Source organism: Ursus arctos, unplaced genomic scaffold, assembly GCF_023065955.2.
Source record: "Ursus arctos isolate Adak ecotype North America unplaced genomic scaffold, UrsArc2.0 scaffold_5, whole genome shotgun sequence".
Classification (NCBI taxonomy): Eukaryota; Metazoa; Chordata; class Mammalia; order Carnivora; family Ursidae; genus Ursus; species Ursus arctos.
The window spans coordinates 75,222,918-75,238,837 of NW_026623067.1; the positions used below are offsets into that span (position 1 = coordinate 75,222,918).

General features: G+C 40.1%; 1 protein-coding gene across 3 annotated transcripts in view; it reads right to left on the reverse strand.

Annotated features, from left to right (window-relative positions):
- The window catches only part of KIAA0825 (KIAA0825 ortholog), a 376,584-nt gene that overhangs the window by 216,633 nt on the left and 144,031 nt on the right, over positions 1-15,920 (reverse strand). The gene's annotated exons all lie outside the window — the stretch shown is intronic.

Here is a 15,920-nt window from a genome sequence, read left to right on the forward strand (position 1 = left end):
AGACAACTAAGAAAATTAAAATCGTACCAAATCCCATCAACCACCGATAGTCGATATTTGGTGCAGTGTTTCATAGATATACACAGATCAGAACACCAAATAGAATTATTCTACACATATTCTTTTGTTACCTAAAACCTATTTTAAGCCAGTTGAATCTTTGGATCTCTCTTTTGGATTTGTGTTCTGAACATTATTGTACCCTTTACTCAGAACATAAATTTCATGGAAAATTCAGTTATAATCTTCTCAGAATTATGCTATAAATTTACAAATAAATAAAACAAATAAATTTACAAATATTTCTCAAAAACCAGCGATCCCAAGTGAAGAGGTTTATTAATTGGTTTCTCAGTAAAACTATGTAAGGAATTCGCATGAAGACAGAGCCACTTTTTTTGCCCTTTTCAGCCCTCATCTGGCTCCATTATGACTTCCTCAAAGATAAGTAATCATAAGCTCCTACACTGTTTTATTTATAGGTTGGACTAGAAAAGTGAAATATTAATTTCTATTTTGTTTGTACGATTAGCATGATATGCCCAGTATCATAATATGTAAAAAATATTTGTTGGATTAAAGATAACATATAACACTGTATGTTAATTACACTGGAATTGCAATAAAGTAGAATAAATAAATAAACAAACATATCTTGTGTCTTATATTTTAAATATCTTGACTAAAGAGAATCTAGATCATTTTGGAATGAGTACATTTCTTCTCTGTGCTCCTTTGGAAGCTTATCACTTTTATGTTTCCTCTGGATAATTTTATCTCTATGATTTGATGTTCAGGATCTAGAGAACCCTCCTCGGGATTTTTGCTAGGACTACTGGTAAAGTGGCATTCCCTCTCCACTGGAGTTGCTAAGCCGATAGAAAGTAGGCAGGAAGTTACTGATGGCTATTTTGGGGAGGAGCTGAATGAGAATGAATCCAGTACAGTAAGAAGCAGAACCAAGAGATCGAAAGAATATTCCTGATGATATGACCCTGAAAACCTGGATCCAGCAATGCCTATATACCTATGTTAGCTGAGCTGATACATTCCCATTTATGGTTAAACCAGGCTAATTTGGGTTTCTATTGTTTGCAGTCTAAAGTATAAAAGGTTAAATGACAAAGAGTCCTAATCTAGGCATTCATATTTCCTTCTTTTTTATTCAAATAGTTTCGGCAGTTCTCTGCCCTTCCCTCCCTCCAATTCTCTGACGTACAACTGATGAGGGAACAGAAGGCAAGCTGAGGACAAAGCAGAAACTGACACCCCGCAACCCCCCCCCCCCCAACTGGGATGTATGTGACATTCCTCAGGCACTCCTGGCTGCTGGCTGCCCTCAAGGACAAAGAAATAGTTAACCTATAGATACCACTATCCTGCAAGGCTTGAGTCTCCCTCAGTTTGCAAATGTCTTAGCAGTTTACAAGAACCAAAGCATTTCTATCAATAACCTAGCTTCCGGAAGGGAATGTAGATACAATTAAATGTCCGTACAATCTGCAGGTTCCAGGAAGTTCCCAATCATCTTGATGTTAATGCCTTACTGGGGGGGTAAACAACCTTAACTTGACAATGGCAAGGCCTCTGGTATCTTGTGAGTCTTCTTTAACATATGAAAGTATTTCCTCAACCTCCCTTTTTCCTTATCTCCCCCAACCCCATGGTATATAATCAGCCACCCCTCACAACCCCGTGCAGCAGCTCTTTCTGCCCACGGGTCCTGTCCCCGTGCTTTAATAAACCACCAATTTTGCACCAAAGATGCCTCAAGAATTCTTTCTTGGTCATCCGCTCCGGACTCCACCCCACTGAACCTCACGAGTGTTCCATGTCCTCATCACTACTATCCTGTTATTCCCCCACGTGTAAACCTTCCCCTGAAATTCCTTAGCCTGACAATCAAGAGTTTGCACAATCTTTTCCCGAATTGTATTCCAATCCCCAAATATCTGTTCCGCACAGATTGGTTTACTTGTTCTTCCTCATAAATGTTCCCTCCCATCTCCTTTTGTTTGTTTATCCTATTTCACTAGTCTAGAATGTTCTCCTCCAACAAAATCCCCATGGTTTAATTAATCAGTTAATGTGTCAGCCGTCATATTACACTAGATGCTGAGGCCTAGGCCTTCCAGGGATTTACTGACTACGCATTTGTATATTCGTTTGTGAGGGGAGGGAGTGAGAGGTATGTAACCAATCATTACAGCAATGTAAGGATAAGTAGGGTGACCACACACCCTGGTTTTCTCAGGGCACTTCTGGCTTATGTCTGTGGTCCCGGCATAATTACTACTAGCATCCTCTTTTAAAGGCGTCTGAATTTAGAGGACAAATTATTCAATCACCTTAAGTCTAAGAGGTTTGAGAATAAGGCGATGTGAAAATACGGAAGATGATGCTTTAAATTTTTTCAGAGAACACAGAGGAGACCATGTATTGGCTGGGTCTTTAAGGAGGAGTAGAAGTTTATCAGCATGACAAGCCTGAGCTACAGGGACTTTCCAGCAACACAGAAGGGCTAGTGGAATGATGAGAAGGCAGGTAGCTGCTGGCAGGTGACACAGCGGAAGTGTGCCAGGTGTGAGGGAGGTGGGCGACGGAGCTAGCCAATCAACACAGCATGAATAATCTAAAGCTCCATGAACCGTGCAGTGAGAATACGGTCAGAGAAAGGAGGTGGGATATGAGGAATAATTACAATAAAAAAATAATTATTATTGTTATTACCATATAAACATGTCAAGATGCTGCAATGAAATATATATTTTTTAAAATTTTTCCCTGTTTTCCTTTGCCCTGAAATAAAGTAGTCTGTTTCTGCTTCCTTGCCACAGAGGGTTTTACTATTGGAAAAGCACAAATAGACATTGAAGTCAGTTGCTTTCCTAGATTAAAAAAACCAATAATAATAAAAGGAAAGAAAACTAAACCTTTTGAATTGTTCTTTGAACTACATGACACAGCCATTTTTTTTGTCGGCCAAAAAAAGTAAAATATTGGCACCACTGTATGATACCAAAGTAGAATAGTGTGTGTCCTGGTAGGTGGCTCTGAAAGAGGAGATGCTTTGGGACTGGAAAGCAAACACTGGGTCTGCAAGTAGCAGTGCCCGGGGAGGCCGGTCAGGGTGGGGCACGGAGGGCAGTTGGCTCCCTGACCCAGGCTCTCCGCCTCATCAGCGGTTTCAAGCCCACCTGACAGCTGCACCTGAACGTACCACCTGGACAGGGACCAAAGGCACCTCTGCAGGAACTAGGTGCCCAGGGAACTGATGATCAAGAAAGCCCCACAGGGCCCTCTGCACCACCCTGGGACAGAGGTAGGAGCCCTAAGAATAGCATTAAATGTTCTGCCAGCCTGGTAGGATGGGGCTCAGAATATTCAAAACACTGATTTGCAGACGATAAGTGATTTTGATAGGTTTTTGACATCTGAGTTTATGAATTGAGGTTTATACCGGCTCTCTGAAAGTACAGTTACTACTCACAAAGTACTTACGGTATGCCAAACAACACATGCACTGCTTTGTATCTCATTTTGTCTCCGGGATACTCCATGGAATGAGTGCTGATGATCCCAGGTTAAGGCATGAACACAGTAAAGTTGAGACAAATTAAGTAACTTGCCCCAAGATCACAAAGGGAGTAAGAATTTGCCTGTGCTATTGAACTTAAACTAGAATCTCGAACCTCTCAAAGCCCGCTTTGCCATTTTTACGACAGTAACCTCTGAATGCAAAGTACTCGGTCCAAACCAGATGTTTGGCCTGTGGTAATTTGCTGCGTTCATGCCAAATCCTTTAATATCTGGTAAGAGTCTACAATTTCACATACGCTCTCTCCGTGCATGTCATTATTATTAAACTTTCTCTGGATGTGCGAGCACCTTGTCTGCAGGTATCTTCCCACAGCACCTGGAGCAGGGCGATGCGTTTAACTGAGGTTTTCATACTAACGGAGGAAGAAAAAAAGGGAGAGGGCAGAAAGAGATCTCTTGAGTATTTTTTGTTGGGTTTTGATCCATCTAGAAATTGGATTTTTGGGGGTGACATTTACCTCCTAGTCACAATGTTCAAAGATTTTTTCCCCCCAAGTTTCATCCTCCTCATAATCCATTGTATCTCTTCTAGTTACCTTCTCCTTGGAAACCCTCTTCTGTCTTGACTTCCTCATGGCCATGCTCTCTTGGTTTCACGGTGCCCCATCTTTTCTATAGCTCTTTCTCTTTTACCATCTTGAACCAGGTTGGCAAACTTTTTCTATAAAGGGCCAGATGGTGAGTATTTGAGGCTTTGCAAGCCATTTGGTCTCTGTCTCAGCTGCTCAACTCTGCTGTCATAACATAAAACCAGTCATAGACAATATATGAATGCAGGGTCAAGGCTGTAAATAAAACTGCTTACAGAAATGGTAGTGAGAGGGAGAAGCGGCATCGGCCGAGGAGGCCCCCCCAGAACCCTGGCCTTAGCCTTCTTCGAACCTCACTGCTTCACATCTAGCTTAGTGATTCTGTTATCTTTTGATTTCAAAGACCCCTTATCTGAAGAAGTTTCCAAATTCATCACCTCTAGCTCTAAGCTGCCCCTTTCATGTTCCTTGCTGTATTCTCTATTTCTGCCTAACACCCTACCATTGTCTATTCATCTCCAGGTTCACTGCCTTAGCAATTTTTACTTGTTCTCTGAATTGTTAGACATTATAAATTAAATATGTCTCTCCCCTCGACTCCTTTTCCGTAATGAATGAAATGTTGATCTTTTTAAGTTTTTATTTATTTATTTAAGTAATCTCTACACCGTACATGGGACTTGAATTCACAACCCTGAGATCAAGAGTTGCATGCTCTTCCAACTGAGCCAGCCAGGTGCCCCCCAAATGTTGATTTTTTAACCCCAGTTGTGTGCCTTAACACAACTTTCTTTTCTTAACACTATTAATACAATTTAGATTTTTCTTTACTTCTTTTAATCAAAACACTTCCCAGAATATACATTAAATCAAACTCCTCTGAATGCCTTTTAGAGTCATCCATAAGCCAGGCCCCACAAATCCAGACTTCTCATTTCCTACTATTTCCAATATTCCAAGATAATTTCTAAGTCGAACTTCACCCACTGTGTAAGAACGTCTGGATGGAGAGTGAGACTCAGCAGATTCTAGATGTTTCTAAGTTCTGTGCCCTAGAAACCGGGTGAAAACCAGTACCTTTGTGAGGCACTCACACACAAACCTTGGTTTTCCTTAGCTTGTTCTCTTTCATTCTTGGTTTTCCTTAGCTTCTGTTCTCTTTCATTCTCCTCTCTCCCATTCCTTTCAAGACGACTCAGCTAGAGTTCTATTATTTCTGCCTTCTTTTTAAGTTAGTCCCTTCCCGCTTCCTCCACTGCAGGTCTAGCCCTTTCCTTTTCCTTTCCCTCTACCTTCTGGACCAGACACACTCATTTGATGTAAAATCCTCCAGGTATGTCTTTATAGAATCTTCAGTCATGAAAGACATAAAAACCAACGAGTTGTAGATCTGTGTAAAGTATGCATTGTTCAAACAAATGTCATCCAATTAGCCTCATCTCCCTCAATCAATAATTTTACCCAAGAGGTATTTTCCCATCAGATCTACAGCTAACCCAGGCCTGCACTGCCTTATTGTTCTCCCCTTCAATACGAGCCACACTCCTGCCTTTCTCCACACCTCAAGCTAAGGAAGGAGAGGGGACTCTTCTCAGTGGTGAGCTTGGGGCCCACCTAACTGCAGGCAGTGGCATTCCCTGGCCTGCTCTCCCCTCCGTTAAGTCTACTGGGGCTGGTTCTGCTATTGCAAGGGAGTCCCGGGGCTTTCAGCTCTGTTGGTGGTTTTGGGAAGTGGTAAGGGGGCAGCTAGGGCAGCTGGAGGGACAGAAGGATCAACTTAACTCAGGAGAAGAGTGTCGGCAAGCCATATTTAAAGCCATATTTTCTGACCCAGGTTTTACCAATAATAAAACTGCTATTTTGAATTCCATCTGCCTCCCCTTTATCTATCAAATGTTTTATACATTCTATAAACAAATAGAAGATTTGAAAACAGATTGCCTTTTCAGTAACACTGAAGGGCCCTTTTCACGGCAGACATGATTGAGAGCTGAACTTGTTAGGGCTTCAGAGGAAGGGTGGTATCAGGCGAGCAGCTCCACCACCAACCCACCAGGAGACTGTGTTTATTGCTACCAAAGATTTACACATACATGGTACACTAGCACTCTGCTTTCCAAGACTGCTTAATTTTTACTTTCTACAAAAATGCTGTTAATGACAAGCTCCTGCTGAGTCACTAAAATGGATTTGGCAGCAATGTTGTTGAAGGGAGTGCCATGAGCTGAGGGATGCTGAATTAACCAGGCTCTAACGAGCATCCCTAACCAAAGGGAGGAGGCTGAAAGACTCACTGTAGACATAGGCATTAGAGAGAAAGTGCAGGAATAGAAAATGGAGCATATCAAACCAGGACTCAAAACCTAAAACACCAGGCTGATAAATTAATACTGAGGAAAATGGGGTATCACATGAAAATTGCTTTAAAGAAGCACTAAGTTTGAAGGTCACAGCCTAGTTCACTATGAAAATTAACAAAAATAAAATTGAAACCTGACTTGAAAATTAGTCTGTTGTATAAAAGGTAACAATAGATATAAAGAGCTGCCATTTATTTACAAGTTTTCAATTAAACATGGCTTGATTATTACTCCCCCCCCCAACTGTTCTTATTTTGGCAAAATCTTAAATTTTAAAGAAGTCTCATGAGATGGGTCTTAAAGTACAAAGATTAAAAAAAATAATTATTTTTCAGATATCTTCTTTCCCAAGTTTTTCCTGGGAATTATCTTCTTGCTTTATGTTCTAAAATGCTCCTATGCAAATTAATGCTTTTCCAACTTATTCTATGCTGTTTTCCTCAGTACCCAAATAAACTAAACATCAGATTTCTACCTCTTTTGAATTCTGCCTGTTTAAAAATTATTTTGGGGATGCCTGGGTGGCTCAGTCAGTTCCCAGGGTCCTGGATCGAGTCCTGCAATTATCGGGCTCCTTGCTCAGTGGGGAGCCTGCTTCTCCCTCTGCCTGCTGCTCCCCCTGCTTGTACTCTTGCTCTCTCTGACAAATAAATAAAATCTTCAAAAAATTATTTTGCAATATCTACAAATTTGTAAATGTAGATAGGCAAACCTCTGAAAAACATTCTTGTCTGTAGCTACCTGTATCTACTAGGGTTCTTCTCTATGTTTTTCATAAGGTAAGATTTTCTCCGAAGTGCATTTCATGGGATGTTAATGGCTAGTGGTGCATATGTTCTGGAAATGCTGGCTTCAACAATATTAAACACTTCGGTTTTCTGCAGGATTTCTCAGAGCCTTTAATTATTCATGAGCCCTGTGCCTCTCCAAGGGGGGATTTTAGCATATAGTGTTTTTAAAGCATTTTTGACCATAAAACCCTTCTTAGTATTATATCTAGCAGGACTACTATTCTATAACACTGAATCTAGAAATCCTGGCACTAGTGTTTACAAACAGACTCTTAAATTAACTTCCAGCCCTTTGGTTTGCAAATGAAAGTGAGTAGTTCCAATGAAAAAGGAAGCAAGGTAGAAGTAGAAAGGGTTACTCTCCATAAGGAGATTGCCAATTTGAAAAGAAATCCTGTCACCAAAATTGGATTTAGTTTTAATTCAACTGAATCATTTTGGAGCAAAGAAGGATTCTGCTTTACCAGTGGACACTGGCAAGGATAACAAAACACAGCCAAAAGAGGTCTTCAAAAACGGATTCTTAACCCACAGATTTATACCAAGTTCTAACTACCTGATTAAGAAACACAATGAAATTATATGGCCGGCAGGCACCGTACAGGGAAGTCAGTAAATATTTGGTCAACAAATGAGTAAATATTTATTGAGTGAGTGAATAAAAAGTCCTCTAGTATCTGTGACAATGGTGACCTCACTTCTTTTTGAATACTTTCAGTGGTGGGATTTCTACTACCATTCAGGCAGCCGTCCCTCGGCTGGACGGCTCAAATTACCAAGCTGTTTGGCATTTTTAAGAAACATATAGAATGCTGTTATCAGAAAGGACTACAGGAATCTACTCTGTCTCTTTAGTAGATAAAGAAAAGAAGCACAGAGTTGTAAACAATTTCCTCAGGTACCATTAGGGCTGAGAATTCAGGTTTTCTGACGGACAGAGTGACAGCCAAAATCCATCTCCTTCTAACTTATTCCCAAGTGTTTCTACTTGCTGACTTGGACAGCCTATTTTTTTTTTCTTCTTACATGAATACTTAAAATATCTGCAGATAGCCCTCCTGCCTCCTCTAGTCTTTTCTTCTCCAAATTATACATACCTGGTTTATTTAGGTAAGGTATGGCCTGGTTAACATCCTATCTTTTCACTCTTAAATGGGCAATCACCCTTTAAACAAGTTGTGCCAAGAAAAGGCTGTGAGACTTCAGGCAGGATCTGATGACCACTAAAGCATAAGTGGACTAGTTGGTCCAAATGCTACAGCTGGCAGCCCTAGATAGTAAGAAATAAGTTTTGAGCTCCACTTGTGCTCCCTGATACACAAGGTTCCTACATGTCCATATATTGTAAAACTGAGTTAAAGCTATTTCAAAGGGAAATTCCTTCTGTAGGCAGATACGAAGCCTATCTACCCAGGGAGATGTCTACCTAGACCTTGGGAGATAAGTTAGAAGTGTCATGCTAACGCTATATGCAGGTCTCCTCTCCAAATCACTACAAGGCAGAGAAGTGGTAAAGCCACCGTGGGAGTTTGGGTGCTGTACAATATTCTAGAACAAGGGCTGCCAAGCTCAGGAACAAATTCCGACTGATGCCTGTTTTTGTACAGCCCACAAGCCAAGAATGGTTTTTACATTTTTAAATGGTTGAAAAAAATCAGAAGTAGGATATCCTTTGTGACACACAAAATTATGTGCAATTCAAATTTCAGTGTGCATAAATAAAACTTCATTGGAATACAGCTGATGGGAGTCAGACATGCTACCTCCAAATATGGTACCTTGACATAGTGAATGTTTTAAACTGAAGGAGTCTGAGAAAACAGCAGAAGCAGGAAGGTCACTCTGACCTTCCCCCTGCTCTTTGCTCCTGAAACAGGTCATAAAATCCTCATGTGAGAGATGCCCTCTCTAAACCAGGAGGATAGGAGCATCCTTATCTCCCAAGTCAAAAGGGATCCTATGAAGGATCCTAACAAGTAAGCCTTGCCAAGCTTCTCCCAACTTACTACACTTACTTCATACTCTATGACCTGTCATGTTGCTCCATGACCATCCATTCTTCATTAAACAAACCTGGCATAAAAATACTCCAATTCAACTGTCTCTTTGGGTCATCATGTCCTTATGAAGCCTCCTGTTTCATGTAAAATTTGTATTAAATAAATTTGTATGCTTTTTCTCTGGTTAATGTGTCTTTATCAGTTAAATTTGAAAAACAATCAGAAAGCCTAACACAGCTGATGAAAACTTTTTCCTCCCCTACACAGCCACGCTCATTGGCTTATGATAGCCTGTGGCCTTTTGTATGCCTCAGTGGTAGAGTCTGGTAGTTGGGGCAGAGACGCCACAGTCTACAAAGCCTAAAATATTTACTATCTGGCCCTCTGTAAAAACAGTTTGCTGGCTCCTATTCCAGAATATTGGAAGAAAGTGTGCATATATTCCAAATATTTAATACCGAAAAATACCCTCCGTCTACTCCCAAATAACCTGTAAGTAAAGTTGGTGTCCACTTCTCAGAGCAGCCTCTATCACCCAATCTGTCAATCTTTCCTCAGTCACTCTGTTTTAGAGAAGCACCCCATGGTACTTATTAGCAGCTGAACTTAGCTAATTTTTTCTACTTCTTTACTTTCTAAGGTCTGCCCCCTCCAATTTTCCCCAGCAATTAATTCCCCAAATACAGAGGCAATATAGCATGTCATGCTTACCATTGTATTTCCAGCTGAGAACAGTGCCTTGCACCTAGTTGAGGCCCATTAAATATTAGTCAAACAGAGAACATATTTATAAAACCAAGTAGCCAAACATTTTCAGAAATTAATTCAGAAGAATATTCTTTCTTATTTCTAAGAATGAATACCTTCACAAAGTCTCATGTTTTATTTTAGAATTTAAAAACAATAGATCGACTGTCACAAAATAATGGCCCTTCTTTCTTCTAACAAGGACCTCTTTAACATCAAGTGGGCAATTTATTCAATTTCTCTGTATCTAAGTTTCATCATTTATAAAATGGTCCTAATATTCCAAGGGTCATAAATGAAATAATACTTTAAATCGCTTTTGAGTTGTTGGGGAAAAAGATGCTACATAAATTCATGATAATAGTATCACTTGTAATATAATGCCCAATCATTCTACACGCTAACACCAGAAGCACATTAACCACTAAAGAAGACACATGCTCCTGTGGTTATATTAGACATTTTCTAGGTGCCATCAAGAGATAGAATAAAAATATTTCAGCCACTATCCAGACAGATTAGATTTGATTCTCTGTAGGGGAAGCATTACAGCAAAATTCATACTACCAGTTTCCCAAGCTGTGTGTGAAGGTATTCAAGGAGCGTTATAATATGTAGAAGCTGGGAACATTTACCTGGCCCAGTGCTCATCTTCACACCCTAGTCCTGACAGTTGCTCGGGCAATACCTTCTTAGACACACAGGTGTCAAAGGAGAGGCCCCACTTCCTGGCAGGCATTTAAATGTACGCGTAGACAGAGGGAAGAGTTACTGCCAAGCAGAGGGAGAGACCACTGCGCTGGGGCCACAGGAAGTGTGATGGAAGAAGAAACATACATCAGGTATTGTCTTCCAGGCATTCAGTATAAAAGAAGGAAAGAATCTAATACAAATTAAGTACCTACTAAGTGCCAAACAACGCTACTTCATATTTATTTACTTTCCTAAGCCTCAAAATGAACCCATAAGGTCAATATTAGTACTTCATTTAAAAATGAATGGAACTGAATTGTTTCATGGCAATTTAACAGGCTTCTATTCGTTCATTCAATCAATGCTTTTGAAGCACGTTCCATGTGCTTAGTATCAGTCTGAAGTGTGGGGAACTAGGCCAAGCCCCGGGTATACAATGGTGACCCATCCCTGCCCTCCTGGAGCCCGTGGCAGCTGAGACAGACATTAAATACACAATTATGTTCATTAACCATTCACTTAAAATTGTGACATATGTTACAAAAGGAATTATGATGGGACCTTATGGAACGATCAAAGAGGACTTCCTAGGAAGTCATATTTGAGCTAAACGATGATTAGCAGCTGCCAGGAAAATGAAGAGGAAAGAGATTCTAGCCACAAAACCCCACAACATTTCAACGGTTCTGCAGCAGAAAAGAACTTGGCATATGGGCCAAGTGATAGGTCGTTGGTGTTAACAGTAGCTGCCTCTTTCCTCAAGAGAATTCTGCAGGGACTTCGCTGTTATACATACACAGATCTAGGGTGCACAACCTAAACCGGAATATGCATGCTAAGCTGGAGGAAAGCAGGACATAATATGTTGGACACGTCAGCCACAGCCAGAGCACAATGGGCATGCTCATGTCTCAAGGATAGGGTCTTCACTCAGTAAGTAGTGGGAAGCCACTAAAAGGATTTCGCAGGGGAGTGACAGAATCAGATCTGTATTTGAGTAGTATCATGCTTTCTGATTGCTGTGAACTTCCTGATAAGATGGTTTATAAATATTCTTAAGTAAATTCTGTAAGAGGTCTATGGAGCCCATTGATATTCTGAGCTAGTCAGTCCATCATCGTTCTAGGACAGGATCCTTGGTTTGAAAAGACTGGGACAATAACACACAAACAAGGTTCTGCTGTTCCTAATATGAATAGGGTACAAATCCAGTGGAGGAAAAAAGATTGAACAAGTCAGAGTGCAGACGTCATCCTAGCAAAAGCAGCTTAGAAAATCAATGTTAGGTACACTAAGGTACCAAGAGGGAGCATATTTTTACTTTGGTCATCTCCTTCAAGACAGTTACAAAACAACACTTTGGTCATACTTATAAAGTGAAACACAACACACACACAGTATACAACGAAACACCCAATTTCTGCCGTAACAACCCTCTTATTACCCAAAAACTGAGGAAAATATCAACTGTAAAATAAGAGAATTTGAACGGATTCATTCATTTTAAGTCAACCATCCCTTTTTAGTGGTAGCAACCCTTTCTAGAATTTTGAGCAGATCTGCTTCTTGATTATCTTCAAGCACGTTGTTACAAGGTTGGAAAGTATAAACAGTACTATCAAAATTATGCACTATACAGGTTCCTGACAGCACCCATGAATTGTGCCGCTCTACAATTTGGGAAACTTCCTCTGGTTCTGCCCAGATGCCGTGTGGTATGGTGGGGGAAAGCACAGCCTCTGGAAGCCAGCTGTCTGGATCAAATCTGACTTTGCCGGTCACATGTCATTTGGACGTGTGACTTAATTTCTCTGTGTCTCAGTTTCTTCACCTCTACAATGGAGATGAAAATTGTTCCTAGCACACACAGTTGTTATGAGGATTCAGTGAATAAACATATTTAAAGCACTTAGAGACGAGGTCTGGAACATATTAAATATTATGTATTTGCTTTCTTCTCGTTGTTATATTACAAATGAAAATCGCCAGAAGCCAAGAAGTTTCACTGGGAATCATTCTTGGGGCAATGGGCAAAGGAAAGAATGTTAGTCACACTTCATTCACGTGTCACTAACAGGAAAAGGCCACCTGCTAACAAATGGGGAATTGCCAAATATTTGTTCCTTTGATGCCGCAAGTAAGAAACTGGTTTGACCATGTGGTCTTAGTGAAGTAATTACCAAAACCCTCACCCTAGGTTTTTAAAGTCAATAATCTAAAATAGTATCTTAAAACTTTAAAATCTTCTGTAAACCTCTGTAATTAACATTTTCTCCCTCAAATTTAAGATGGCCTTTCTTAAAAATAAAACCGGCAAACATTACCTTCCAATGCCAACTGAACTCTACCCAAAGAATGTCAGAAACCAGCTTATTTTTATCAGGTTTTAGCAATGTAATCACTCCCTCAAAATGCTACATATTTTGGGGCGCCTGGGTGGCGCAGTCGTTAAGCGTCTACCTTCGGCTCAGGGCATGATCCCGGCGTTATGGGATCGAGCCCCACATCAGGCTCCTCCACTGGGAGCCTGCCTTCTTCCTCTCCCACTCCCCCTGCTTGTGTTCCCTCTCTCGCTGGCTGTCTCTCTCTCTGTCAAATAAATAAATAAAATCTTAAAAAAAAAATGCTACATATTTTTATACAGGAGGAATTATTATCCATGGCAAAAAACATGATTTCACTTTCTAGAAGTTTGCAGCCTATGGAGGATGTATTATAAATTAAAATTTTTACCATTCCTTTATTAAATTTTGCTATTTTCCACCCTTGGTGAAGTTGCACCTCATACAAAAAGACAGTAATTTCCATATGTGATCTGCCGATTTTAAAAAAATAAATAGGAATTCTGATAAATCATTTTCATAGAGCAAAATCAAAAGTTACAGACATAAAAGAGATAAACTGCATGTGTTTTAACCTTTATAATATATGGTTGTTTATCAAAAAAAATTTTGTACCTAACAGAATTTAATAATTGACAAAGAGAACTTTGTTTTTTAAAATATGTATAATGAAGATATGTACTAAAAATCTTTTTTTTTCCTCAGCGAATTTAACAGAGTTAAGTTTTATCCGTGAGACAAAAAAGACCCTATTTAAAAAGGAAAACTCTCCCATAAAAAGTTGATAGTCATGTTGCTTGAAACATCTAATGCAGCATATCGTATTTCAAAATTTTGCTTTTCTAAATTACCAAGTGGTTCTGAACTACTCTGAGACTTCTAATCAAATGAAACAAAAAGCTCCACAAAAAAATACTACAAATTTATTTTTACATACATAACAATTTCCTTCTTAGTCTAGTTAATAAGATTCCTTAAGTATATTGTTTCTAACTTAAAGTGACAAGACTTCCACTGGAGCTTAGTAAGTCAGTCAATCAATTGATCAGTAAATTCTGTCACTTTCTTCCTACGGTATTTGCAGTCACTAACAGAATTCCGTACAAGACAATACCAGAACAGCTATGTAACCCTGATCAAACACCTAACGGCTTTGAAAAAATGATAGATATCTGAGCAGGTTGGGCAAACACCCTTCTGCACTCCATAAGAACCACAACTGAAGGTACATATAGGTAACCTTTGATTACTAAAAGTTTCTCAAAAACCACATTATGTTATACGTACCAGAAGGTGGACGCAATATTTTTGCTAAGTAAATGTGGGATACATTTGTAAGAAAACATGGTTAGATACCCATAAATACAATTGCTATGTGTAGTCGAAAGGTTTGGTGGCAATTGATTTTCCAGGCTACTCTACATAACTCTGTCAATAGGAGACCATTTCTCTGCTGGGACCATGCCCGTGAGTTTTACCGATGATATTAGAGTAACTATGCAGCAATGTCAGATTCTATCCATGTCAGTCACCTTGCCTGAAAGCCCAGATTATGCAGTGTAAGGGAAGCTTTGTATTTTCTATTCTAACTGATCATTGATTGTCCAATCACTAGACTTTTTCTATAAAGCACTGTACTAGCTTGAAGAGGAATATAAAACCTGGGATCGGCCTAAGGACCTAACTGGAAAGACCTGTTAAATACATGTGCATCAGGATGTCACGGTTGATTCAACCTGGGAGTGGGCAGATTACAGTTCTTCCGGATACCCCAGCCCACCGACAATTTAATGTATATGAATATTTGTACAGGAAGGGCAGGGGACAGAAAGCTCTGGCTGGGTTCAGAATCTAGGGTTACCTACCATTTATCAGCTGTGTGTGTCTCTAGGCAAGTAACATTATCTTAAACTCTAATGTCATTATTTTTAACATGAGGAAAATAATAATAAATACTTAATTAGGTTATAAGAATCAAATGTGGGGGCACTTGGGTGGCTCAGTCAGTTGAGCGTCCAGCTCTCGATTTCGGGTCTGGCCATGATCTCAGGGCTGTGAGATCAAGCCCCTGGAGGGACCCTGCACTGGCCGTGGCGCCTGTGTGAGATTCTTTTTCTCTCTCTCCCTCAGCCCCTCCTCCCCCTGCTTGTGCACACAGGTGCACGCATGCGTGTTCATTCTCTCAAAATAAATAAATTTTTTAAAAAGGAAGAAAAAAGAAATGTGAAATGCTTAGTGCAGTGCCTGACACCAAACAGCAAACAATAAAAGTTGGCTACTTAAGGAAGTAGTTTCCCTATTGCCAGTTTTCTCTGTAGGAGAGTGACCTTATGGTCTGAAGCTAAAGAAATTGCTTTCAGGTCAACTTTGTGAGATTTGAGGCCCAAACCCTACTGTTTGGGGGCTAAGGAAATAAAGTAAGATTGAGGGTTTGGGAGAGGAGTCATCTCTGAACTTCCACTTGGACCACAACGAGATGAGGAGTTGTAGTGACCTTTGGCACCACAAGATTGTATGAATTTGAGAGCTCCTGGGAAGAATCAATATTCTCACAAGGGGATGAGCAGTGAAGCATCTCCGCTAAGTGGCTCTCGGGAAGCAATCATCAAGGCGGACGGGAGAGGAGAATATGGGGAACTGGTTGTGAGCAGACCTGAGAAACCAAAAATTTCCAGAAATGACTGGAGCCATCTGGACAGGGGAATACTACGCACCTCATTTGTATACCGACAGGCTGATAGGGCCTAGTGATATTTGCCCGTTTATATGCAGATAGAATAACAGTATTAAGGCAGCACATAATAGGGCAAATAAGCAGCCAAGGTAACGAACACCGTGACGTTCAGGTAATGAAGAG